The following is a 13,119-nucleotide window of genomic DNA, read 5'->3' on the forward strand; positions in this document are numbered from 1 at the left end:
CCTTGATTTTATTAGCTCTTTCCCCATTTCCAAGATCCTTAGCCCCTCTGCTGTTCATCTTCTGTTGCCCCGCACCCTCAGTATATATCCCACATTTCATGTATCAAGATTAAATCTCTGTCCACAGCCCTCTGTCTCCTCATTTTACCCGTACTCCTGTTTTTCTCTCCAGTCCCTGTTTTCTAGTTTTCCCGGTTTTGACCATTATGCCTGCCCTGACCCTGAGCCTGCATGCCGTTCTGTACCTTTCGGAGGCTGCTCTGGATTACTGACCTCTGCCTGCCCTCTTTTTTTGTAATAAACTTTTGTTACTTCGAACTGTCTGCATCTGGGTCTTATCCTGAGCTCTGATATTTATCCCATTCTTCTTTGCAAATCCTCTCAAGCTCTATCAGGCTGGATGGGGAGCGTCACTGCACAGCGATTTCTCAGGTCTTTCCAGAAATGTTAGATCGGCTTCAAGTCCGGGCTCTGGCTGGGCCACTCAAGGACATTCAGAGACTTGTCCCGAAACCAGTCCTGCCCTGTCTTGGCTGTGTGCTTAGGGTCATTGTCCTGTTGGAAGCTGAACCTTTGCCCCAGTCTGAGGTCCTGAGCGCTCTGGAGCAGGTTTTCATCAATGAATTCTGTACTTTTCTCTGTTAATCTTTCCCTTGATCCTGACTAGTCTCCCAGTCCCTGCCGCTGAAAAACATCCCCACAGCATGCTGCCACCACCATGCTTCACTTTAGGGAAGACGTGACGATTGGCATTCAGGCCAAAGAGTTCAATCTTGGTTTCATCAGACCAGAGAATTTTGTTTCTCATAGTCTGAGAGTCCTTTATGTGCCTTTTGGCAAACTCCAAGTGGGCTGTCATGTGCCTTTTAATGAGGAGTGGCTTCTGTCTGTTCACTCTACCATAAAGTCCTGATTGGTGAAGTGCTGCAGAGATTGTTGTCCTTCTGTAAGGTTCTCCCATCTCCACAGAGGAAGTCTGGAGCTCAGCGTGACCATCTAGTTGCTCAGTTTGGCCAGTTGTCCAGCTCTAGAAAGAGTCTTGGTGGTTCCAAACTTCCTCCTTTTAAGAATGATAGAGGCCACTGTGTTCATGGGAACTTCAATGCTGCGGAAATGTTTGGATACCCTTCCCCAGATCTGTGCCTCAACACAATCCTGTCTCGGAGCTCTAAGGACAATTCCTTCAACCTCATGGCTTGGTTTTTGCTCTGTCAAGTAGACCATAATCTATGGATTTCCATTAACTGGGAATACAGATATGCATCTGTTGGTTACAGATATTGTACCTTTAAAAAAAAGTAGGGGCATGGATCAGAAAACTTGTCAGTATATGGTGTGACCACCATTTGCCTCCTGCAGCGTGACCCATCTCCTTCGCATAGAGTTGATTAGGCTGTTGATTGTGGTCTGTGGAATGTTGTCCCACTCCTATTCATTGGCTCGGAAAGGTTGCTGTATATTTTTGTGAACTAGCATACGCTGTCGTACACATAGAAACTGCTTTGCCCTATGTATCAAAGGTGCAGGGTAGAGTACCGGGTGGTAGCCATCTAGTAACAGTGACTAAGGTTCAAGGAAGAGTACTGGGCGGAGGCCGGCTAGTGATGACTGTTTAAAAACATATTCAGGAACGGAGGGTCCCCCACGGGATGGTTGAGCTAACATAGGAAAATGCGATTAGCGAGTGAGGTTGTACGTAACAAGAAAATTTCCCAGGACATAGATATATCTGATATTGGCAGAAAGCTTAATTACAAGAATCTAACTACACTTTGTAGATTGTAGAGGAATGCAAATACCTGGGTGTCCTGTTGGACAATAAGCTTCAGTGGAGTAAATGTACAGACCTGATCGACAAAAAGAGCCAACAAGAGACTGTACTTTCTCAAAAAGCTGGGATCTTTTAATGTAGACTGTACTATACTGACTCTGCAAATCTTTCAATGAGAATATTTAAACTTTTTGTATTGTTTGTTGGTTTAGCATTGCCACTGTCAGCTAGAGAAATATGCTGAGAAGGATTATCACCACAGCAAGCAAGGTACTTGGAGTCAAACAGGCAGGCCTGGATGAGATCTTTAAGGTCAGGGCCCACCGCAAGGCTCACAAATTATTTTAGACCCAAGCCACCCCCTGTACCTGGACTTTGAACTACTTCCCTCTGGGTGCAGGTATAGGGCACCCATCAGCAGGAAAAACAGAACTAGACAATAATTTGTGCCAGGTGTGACATCACTCCTAAATAGCTCGGGCTAATGTTCCTATCGATTCCATAAGGCCAGCAGGCTAGTCTTTTTCAATGTTTTATAGGTATGTAACTGTTATGAAACTTGTATTGTCAATTTTGTTTTGTATTTAAACGCCACTTTAAACGTGTGCATGACACTGCAACAAAATTTCCCCATGGGGACAATAAAGTCAGTGAGTAAGTACACTGTCCAATTTACAGTAGCTATTACAGTGAAAAAATACCATGCTATTGTTTGAGGAGAGTGCACAGTTATGAACTTGAAAAGTTATTAATAAACCAATTTGGCACATTTGGACTGTCTTGATACAAAATTTGGATCAGAAGTGCAATAATTCATTGGATCAGTCTAAAACTTTGCACATACAATGCTGCCTTCTAGTAGCCAAGATCTAAATTGTGTCTGGGCTGGAATAATACATTATGGCCTTTCTCTTGCATTTCAACGATGATGGTACAAAGAAAATACAATAAAACGTTTTTTTTCTTTGTATCTTCTTTTACCAGATCTAATGTGTTATATTGTCCTACATTCATTTCACATTTCCACAAACTTCAAAGTGTTTCCTTTCAAATGGTATTAAGAATCCTTGCTTCAATGCCTGAGCCACAGGCAGTTAGATTTCTTTGGAGAGCCATACAGTTGCGGACGGTGAAATTGCCGTACCAAGCTGTGATACAGCCCGACAGAATGTTCTCAATGGTGCATCTGTAACAGTTCGTCAGGGTCTTCTGCGGTTGAAGACCACATTTCCTGTGTGAAAGGACCATTTCAGGTCGTCAGTGATGTGCACGTCGAGGAACTTCAAGCTTTTGACCATCTCCACTGATGCCTCGTCGATGTGCATGGGGGCATGCTCTCTCTGCTGTCTCCTGTAGTCCACAATCAGCTCCTTCCTTTTGTTGAAGTTGAGGGAGAGGTTGTTTTCCTGGCTCTCACTTTCTTCCTGTAGGCTGTCTCGTCATTGTTGGTAATCAGGCCTACCACTGTGACGTCGGCAAACTTGATGATTGTAAACACACCAGCCAGCTGATCTACAGATACTCTGAGGATGCAACTTGGGATGTCATCTGGGCCAGCAGCCTTGCCAGGGTTAACACGCTTAAATGACTTAGTCAAGTCGACGATGACCGAATAAAATTATCTTGGGAGGTAATGTGGTTGGCATTTGATGGTGTGGTATTCCATATCAGGAGAAGAGAAGGACTTCGATACCACAATCACACCATTAGTTGTTAATCATTAAACAAACCCTTCTGCCTTTCTTTTTTCAAGAGAGTTCTTTCTTCCTGTCATCACGATGGATGGAGAACCCTGATGGGTGAATGGACAGGGTAATATATCCGGAGAGAAAAAGGATTCTGTAAAACAGAGTATGTTACAGTCCCTGATGTCTCTCCGGAAGGACATCCTCGCCCTGAGCTCGTCTACTTTATTGTCCGGGGACTGAATATTAACGAGTATACAAGTACAATCAGAAACGGTGGATGGTATGCATGCCGCCTGATTCTGGCTAGGGCCCCACTTCTTCCTCTTTGCCGGCGCCTGCATTTTGGTGCAGTCCCCGGGATTAATAGAACACTCCCTTAGGATGTTCAAACAAAGGTTCCAGGTCAGGAAATTTCTGCTCAAATTTCTAGTGTGTGACCGGCAAACTAATGTCCAAAAATTATTTTAGGTTGTAGTTAATAATACAAGAAACATTCTGACAAATAACACACACAAAAATAAAAATACTCCATGACATAATAACTGTGTGACATAATCAGCCATGTCAAATGTGACATAACCCATTATGTCGAATATGATATAAGAATGTGCTTTATAAAGGGTCACATGTTGGGCTGAAGGATGGCATACGCTCTAAAGTGATATCATGTTAGTTACACTCCACCTAGTCTCTTTCCCAGACACTTCTGCCAAATGCGTGAAAGGTTTGGTGAACCAACACATCAAACTTGGCCTTCATTAGTCTAGGTTTAAAATCACATTTTAAAAGATTAATTGTGGAAATGGGTAGGGTTTAGCAATAATTATGACTTTTTGACTGTGTTAAGTAGTGACGATGACAAATACTTTACTCAGTAAGGTTACTTCTATAGAATTCTATGGTCAATCCCATTAAAGCCAACTTTGAATGGTTGATATCCCAGGCTTATGTGTGTTGTGTGTGCAATAGCCTGGGGACGACGTTACACCAAGAAACACTTACCTTGATGAAAGCCCCCAACCTACATAAATTGAAAGTGTCTTTCTTCTGAAACCAAGTGACATGTTCCTCAGTACACAAACAAGCACACAACAAAAACGAGCCATAACGCATTTTACTGAGCCCAGTCAAGCAAGTTTTTGACACATTCACTCACTCCCCCGCTGAAAGATAAGCCACAAAATGTTGGCATCATTGTGACAGGTTGTAACCAAGCCCTGGTCTACAGCATGGGAACAGAAGAGGAATACCTGGTGCAGTAGTCTCTGGTTGGACAACTCCAAATCCTCTTGGTTATGACAAACACACACACACACACACACACACACACACACACACACACACACACACACACACACACACACACACACACACACACACACACACACACACACACACACACACACACACACACACACACACACACACACACACACACACACACACACACACACAAACTCAAGCTTTGTAAGTCCATCAACCCATGTAAATACCTCTCACACCCTACAGTAACCTGTGAATAATGAGAGAATCTTCAGAAATCAGGAGAACCTTAATAGCCTATTTATTGACACTATATGGAGTGTGCTGTAATACTTAGTTTGAAGTGAGACATCTGTTATTCATAACACATCTATTTAGGCTCTACATCGCATTGCGATTAATGCTCACTGAATTAAAGGGCAACTACACTCAAAAATCTAAGTTTCTTAGATTTTTCACAGAACTCAAAAGTAATTCCCTGATGTAGTTTAAACCATCCATTTATTTTTCTTCTATTAAACAATTGTGAAAACACTGGGGTGAACCAGAAACAAATGGGGGGACATACGACACCTGGAAAAAACAAACAAGGAAACGTAATTTAGAGAAGAAAATAATAATTTAAAAGCCCTACCAAGGTTTTTAGCTGTGCATGACTGCACTTTAGAGTGTCATCTTTCAGCACAGCATTTTGGGGGAAGTTCAGATCAAATCCAATATTAACTATGCTCCCAAGAGGGAAAGAGGTTGGGCCATCCTAGAAATGTTTTAGTGAAATATAATATATAACATTTAGCAGACACTTTTATCCAAAGCAACTTAGTCATGTGTGAATATATTTTTTACATATGGGTGGTCGAAGCCAATATCCTGGCATTGCAATGCTCTACCAAAATGCAGGACAGGGTTATGATTTATATGGCCTTTATTAAGAGGTGCTTATTCCATCCTTTATAAAGCACAGATTTGTCATATTTGACATAGTGGGTTATCGACAGTAAAATACTCTGAAACGTTTTACTGCTGTAACGGTTTTCTTGAGTTGAAGGAGAGGCGGACCAAAATGCAGCGTGGTTACGTGTATACATCTTTAATAAAGATGAAAACATGAACAGTATACAAAAAAAACAATAAACGTGAAAAAACCTGAACAGCCTATCTGGTGCAAACAAACACATAGACAGGAACAATCACCCCCAAAACCCAACACCAAACAAACTACATAAATATGGTTCCCAATCAGAGACAATGACTAACACCTGCCTCTGATTGAGAACCATATCAGGCCCAAACACAGAAACAGACAAACAAGACATCCAACATAGTATGCCCACTCAGATCACACCCTGACCAAACAAAACATAGAACATACAAAGCAAACTATGGTCAGGGTGTGACAACTGCAGCATACTGTAAATGATGAAAAATGTTGTGGGCGGGGAAAGAATTGCTGTATTTCGAATGGTACTGTCATACTGTATCCTTGAAGCGCCAAAAACCTTTTGACCACTAGTGGTGCATGATATTGTTGTCTCTGGTTCATCAACATGCCTTGTAAGAGGCTAAAAAGGAGGCTATATTTGTTGCACCCGTGAGTGAGAATGCTATACCAATTTAACTCCTATGTGGTTATAGTGCCCCATCCATTTCAAAATGTATTTAAAATGATTGAAGTGGCAGCAAGTCTTAAACCTTAAATGGTTGAGCACTTTGCCATATCCTTTTTGACCTACAGTCGCTGAGAGTTTGGAATCTGATGTCCTCCAGCAATTGTTTACTTTTACTGTTGGAAAGCAATATCCCAAATATAAATACATGTCATGCCCTGACCTTAGTTATCTTTGTTTTCTTTATTATTTTGGTCAGGTCAGGGTGTGTCTAAGGTGGATATGTTAGTTTTATGGGTTTTTGTAAGTCTAGGTGTTTATATGTCTATGGTTGCCTGAATTGGTTCTCAATCAGAGGCAGCTGTTTATCGTTGTCTCTGATTGGGGACCATATTTAGGTAGCCATATTCCTTGGGTATTTTGTGGGTTCTTATTCTATGTTTAGTTGCCTGTCTGCACTACTCAGATTTGCGTCACTGTTCGTTTTGTTGTTTTGTTAGTTTCTTTAATGTTCTTTCTTTAATAAATTAAGAATGTACGCTTATCACGCTGCGCCTTGGTCTCCTCCGTACGAGGACCGTGACAATACATTAAAGTACACACACTAAATGGTAAATGTTTGTAAATTTTAATCAAACTTTTGTTTTTTTAGAAACAACTGCAAACTTCAAGGAGTTGGTCTGATGGGAATCAGTGATGTCATCGGCCTCCCCCTTGCTTGAGGAACAATGGAGGAGCAACAGAGAACAAAAGAGGAATTACATGACAACAGGATTGTAACATTAACTGGCTATAAACTGTACTGTTTTGTTGTAGCTCCACAGACCTAATATGTGGATGGTGTGGGAAGAAGGTCCACGACAACCTTCTCTCTGCAGGATGTTTATTGTAGACAAGTTAGCTATAACACATTAGTTTCTGGACACCTACGTGTGATCTGTACTGGAGCTAAACAGAAACTAAACTGCTGAACCAACGGAAAAACACTGAACATAACTTATAATGTCATGACAGTTGGAACATACAGCTGTTAAGTAGAGATCAAAGTAAGAGGGACATACTGCTTCTGTGGCACAACAATAATGTATTTATATTAAAGTAGGTGTACTGTAATTTGAAATACATCATTTTACTTGCAACCAAGCTGCCTGTAAGCTACTGTCAAATTCACTGTAACCCCTTTACAGTGTAGCCAGACTATTAGCCTACTCCGGTACACGATGTGCATAAGAACAGCCTCAGTGTGCCATTCACAATAATCCCCGGGCACGCCTTATTCCTTAAATTATAGTTGAAGGGGAGCGTGATATTTTTGCAGTGCATGGGTGAGTGCATAACCACCTGTGTCACAAACCGTTGGTAGAGGCAGTAGGCCCAAAGTAGGCCTACAACACTCTTATATCATGCTACAGTGTCTCATTGCAAAGTAAACCCAGTAAGTCAGTGTTCATACTTGAAAGTCAAACATAAACCACAGTAGGAAAAAAGGTCTTGGCACCTTCTAGGCAAAACATTAGAAAAACATTAGAGATGTTTTCCCCCGTGCAGTAACTTAATAAGGGACAGCCCAGGGTGCTTTCCGACTTTACTACAATACAGTACAATACAGTACATTAGCCACTTCTTGATGCAAACAACTGTAGCAGGTCAAATGCCAAGTCGAAAATGAAAATCACTTCTGCATTTGGGATTGAACCATTCAGGAAAATATTTCATCATAAAAAGAGGAAATGTTGCAGTTCTGAAGAACCTGCAAGGGGGAAAAAAACTGAAGACAAAAACCTAACATTTGGTTCATATTTGAATTCAGGAAAGCTACTCAAGGAGAGAAAGTCTGATAAAAAAATATTGCTTTGTCCAGTACAATATTTTATCCATCCAGTGTGATTGTTGATTATGGACCATGACTATTATGACTATCTACAGGTATACTATTACTCAGTCGTAAAGAACATGGGGGAAATCATATTTTGTTAAGCCCTTTTACGATTGGAGAGACCTTCGACGCTTAGGTTACTCTGTACAAAACTTGGTTCTTCATAGAGTAGCTATTTTCCAACAATAACCGACTAACATTACTTATGCACAGAGACAAACCGAAATCAACAGTGTGTTAGCACACGGAGTAATAAAGATGTCCATTTATGAGAAGTGAGATAACACGCTGCATGTAATATCTACTTTACGCTCGTAACATCATATGTATTCATGACAAAGGGACAATACTAACAGTTGGGTAGAAGAGCAATGTATTGTTTAGTTTAGTTTATTAATTCGACCATTTAAAAAAAACAAGCACACATAAAACTTTAAAAAGCCATACATGCACATGAATAAAATCATGGAGGATAACACACAATACAGTCTGGGACTTATTTCCATTGTGGTCCTCTTGAGACAAGATGGCTAGACAAGATCGAAAAGAGTATGGCAGTGAAACAATAAAACAAAAACAGAGAAGAAGAACATCTCCTCACTCCAGTTATATCACAACATCAGAACATCTCCTCACTCCAGTTATATCCAGTTATTCATATGGGGACAGAAGACATCAAACATATTTTTACTTTATATTTTAAAGCTGCCCAGAGAGGACGTTGTTTTTATGGGCAGAGGCAACTCATTCCATTCTGAGGCTCCAGTATACAAGAAAGTACCTTTCCCAGCATTACTCCTGAACCTGTATAAGCACACATCAGCAACACCTGATCTGGTGCTGTGATTGTGTGCATCCCTAACAAGAGGAAAGTAATCACTTAGATATCTGGGCGCAGGACCATAAATACTCCTGTAAACCAAACCTAGTCTAATCTGGGACAACCTCAACATGTGAGTAAGTTGACTCACCTTCAATACTACAGCTTATTCTGCGCTATCTGGAGCTTCCCCTTCATAAATTTAGATAAGCCACCAAACCAGGAGGTACTAGCATAGTCAAAATGGCATTGAATGAGGGCAGTAGCTAGCACTTTCATGGACTAACTCCACTCTGATTTCAGACAATCTACACAATGAAGTCATTCAAGTAAAGGAGACATGAATCAGTGGAGTATGTTTTTCTAAAACCCGACTGAAAATCACACATTAGACCCTGTTTGTTAACATATTCATACATTTTCTCATGTACAACTCTTTCCAGGATCTTTGATGTTACACAGATGATAGATACAGGCTTATAATTCCCAGGGTCAGACTATCCCTTTCTTATACAGAGGTATAACTTTAGCTTGTTTCATGTCCCTGGGAAAGGTACCTTGTTCAAGACAGAGATTAACGATATGCGTAATACAAGTGCCAATTTGCTCAGCAGAATCGATAAGACGCCTTGCAGGAATATTATCCAGGCCTGTGGCTCTGGAGCATTTAAGCTCTGCCAGCATACTGATTATTTTGGCTGTTGCTACCTTTGCAAAAGAAAAAGAGTTTGGCTGAACCCCTAACTCCACATAATACTTCTTGACTTGGTTGCTTCCATACAAACCAGAAATGGTGAGCAGCTTGCTGGCAACAGAAGTTAAAAAAAAGAGTTGAATATATTGGCAACCTCTGCTTTTTTCCATCTCCTCCTTAATGTTCAGTCCAATACTGTTTAGTTTGTTTTTGGTAGTACTACTACAGCCAAGTTCCTTAAATGATTTCCAAAACTTTTTAGGGTCATTTTTGTTCTCAATTATTTTCTCAGCAAAGTAAACCCTCTTAGCTTCATCCATCCTGCTCTGTGGTCAGATGTAAGCGAAAATTACACTTGTCTAGGGCTTCAGTAGAGATTGTAGGCAACAATGACAACTGGGGAAGAAGCCAAAGGAAGTGACATATAAAGGGCAAGTAATCAAGGTGATGGAGTCCAGGTGAGTGTCATTATGTGCGTAACGCTGGTGACAGGTGTGCGCCCTAACGAGCAGCCTGGTGACCTAGAGGCCGGAGAGGGAGCACACGTGACATTGGTGTTACATTGTTTACGGAAAACTCATCTGTTTCAAAAGCAAAGTATAAGTCAGACAAATGCATAACTGATGACAATGCAACTAGAAGATAAAGATTGTTTTGTGTGTTTGCAGGTTCAGTCCAATCACCACAGAGAATTACAAGAAGTCTTCATGGCAACCAATTTGTAAAAAATAAAAAAGAACAAGTACCTAAGTGTAACGGATGTGAAACGGCTAGCTTAGTTAGTGGTGCGCGCTAAATAGCGTTTCAATCGGTGACGTCACTTGCTCTGAGACCTTGTTGATGTGTGCAGAGGGTCCCTGGTTCGCGCCTGGGTATGGGCGAGGGGACGGTCTAAAGTTATACTGTTACATAAGTACCAAGTTATAATTGTTAATAGCATTATTTAAGGCTAAGGCCAAATCCTTTTGTATAAAAGCCTTCCTGTGTCCTTCAGGGGATCGCCTTACTATGTGCTGGTCAACGTGCCTTGGGAGAATGGGAGCGGCGATGGTATTTCTTGTAACAAAGTAAGTATAAGGAATAGGAATTATTGTAAATGTATTGTTTTTAGGCATTGGCGCCCATATTCCACCCAGACCTACTCTCCTTCTTCCTGGGCACGCTCTCCTTGAGTGTTGCAACACATTATTATCGTCAGTTTGAGTATTTGAATTAAACATGTAAACCTAGTGATACTTGTTTGTGAGAAATCTGATATTGCTAACTGTTCAAGTCTATCTTGTAGGACAGTTGTATGAAGCTCCCGGAGCCCGAAGATGATGTAGGCCTATGGATGTTGTGTCTTACTTGTGACACTGAAAATTAAATGAATTGTTGTTGCATAATGTTGTCTGATTCCCATGCTCCACTCCTTGATTGAAAGAACCTGTGTTATGTTTATCTTAGTACCTCGCCTCGCTTCTTAAAAAGGTGGTGCGGCTGTGTCTACAGGAATATTATGTTAATTTCCCTGACGTCACATCCGCATTGCATACTTACTCCCATTCACAGATAATTTGTTAGTAGGACATGACGTGATCCAGCTTGCGTGTGTATATAACTGCTTGACCTACCTTGCAGAACATGGACCAGGATATCTGCCATTCATTGTGGTAGGCTTGCTTGGGTCATAGACTGATTAACATTATTAACTAACTATTACACATTCAATCACTGAAAACTTGAAATCTTGAAATCACTTGAAAACAAGAATGCTGAGTCTATATCAAGCACTGTCTAATAAGATACTTTATGCAATTTCTGTACTACTCCACTATTGTAAAATAGGTTTTGGAAATGCATTAATTAATGTCTACATTTGTGCATTCTATTGCAGACACCTTAATGCATACTTTGAAATTATATTATATCAACTGAATAAAAAAATATATATGTACACATAAACATTCACGACATTCACAGACATGATGTAATGTTCCCAGTATAATGTTATTATAAAGTATTGTGATGTCCACTAGAGAACATTACAAATAGGTTCCTACTTCGCTCTGATAGGACGTTATCCTTGGGACATCCAATGACCACAAGGGGGCGTTTCCGACAGGTCCTGGATTATTACAGACAGACTATTACAATAAGATCTTAGAATGACCATTAGGTAACGTTGCAAAAAGGTCCGTGGGTTGTTCCAATGGGACGTTATATTCAGGCTATTTAGCAAACAAAAGGGAACGTCCAGTACAGGACATTTATTTATTTATCATTAGGACATTGCATAATGGTCACAAGGGAATGTTCTCTGGAGGACCTAGGTCTAGTTCGCTGTGAGTTACCAGGATGACACTGAAGACCAGGTCGGGACTTTTTTAGGAAGTTCTCAGGAATTTCATTTTTCTAGTCATTAGGACATTGTGTGATGGTCCCAAGGGAACGTTCTCTGGGGGATCTTTGTAAAGTTCGCTGTAAGTTCCCAGGATGTCGTTGAGGACCATGTGAGGATATCTTCAAGATTTTCTCAGGAGATTTGTTCTCTGGGGGACCTTTAGCCCTGTTTATACCTGGTGCTAACATGCGTCCTGTGCCTCGATCATGTTTCTGATTGTGCCAACATTTTCAGACAGGTGTAGACAATTAAAAGACGCATTGTGAACTGATTTTGATCACCTTATAAGTGTAAATCGACAAGATCAGGACGAAGGGACTTTGTCTAGTTCCTGTAAGTTTCCAGGGCATTGTTGAAGACCATGTCAGGACATTTTCAAGATGTTCTTAGGAAATTTGTTTTACCAGTCGCCAGGACATCGTGTGATGGTCCCAGGTGTCCCAAACCTTTATAAGTAAGTAAAGTAATGAAATGGGGGTTTTAGGGTAAGTGGGACACTGTTCAGTTAAAATAGTGTACAAACCTTTAATCAATGAAAATATGATTACATTTGACATGATCCATTTATAACACTGACTTTTGAATATGGCCACACCTGGGATTTGAACTCACAACCTCTGGATTTGGAATATGCTGAGTATGTAGCATTCACAGAGATCCCCTACAGATTTATTACCTATAAAACATCTCTGCACCGAGCGAAAGAGTGCCATCGCCACTGCTATTTCAGTTATCAGTTAATCTGGCTACTCTCTCATCATTGATTTTGACTTATTTCAACAATTTGAGGGTTTTCTGTATATAGTACATGACCCTGGGGAGTCGGTCGTTCTCATCTGAGGCGACGATGTCTCATTATAGTGATTTTTTTGAAAGCCTAGACTACCGGTCAAACGTTTTAGAACACCAACTCATTCATTATTTGTACTATTTTCTGCATTGTAGAATAATAGTGAAGACATCAAAACTATGAAATAACACATATGGAATCATGTAGGTATCAAAAAAGTGTTAAAC

This window comes from Oncorhynchus gorbuscha, linkage group LG01 (genome assembly GCF_021184085.1).
Source record: "Oncorhynchus gorbuscha isolate QuinsamMale2020 ecotype Even-year linkage group LG01, OgorEven_v1.0, whole genome shotgun sequence".
Classification (NCBI taxonomy): domain Eukaryota; kingdom Metazoa; phylum Chordata; class Actinopteri; order Salmoniformes; family Salmonidae; genus Oncorhynchus; species Oncorhynchus gorbuscha.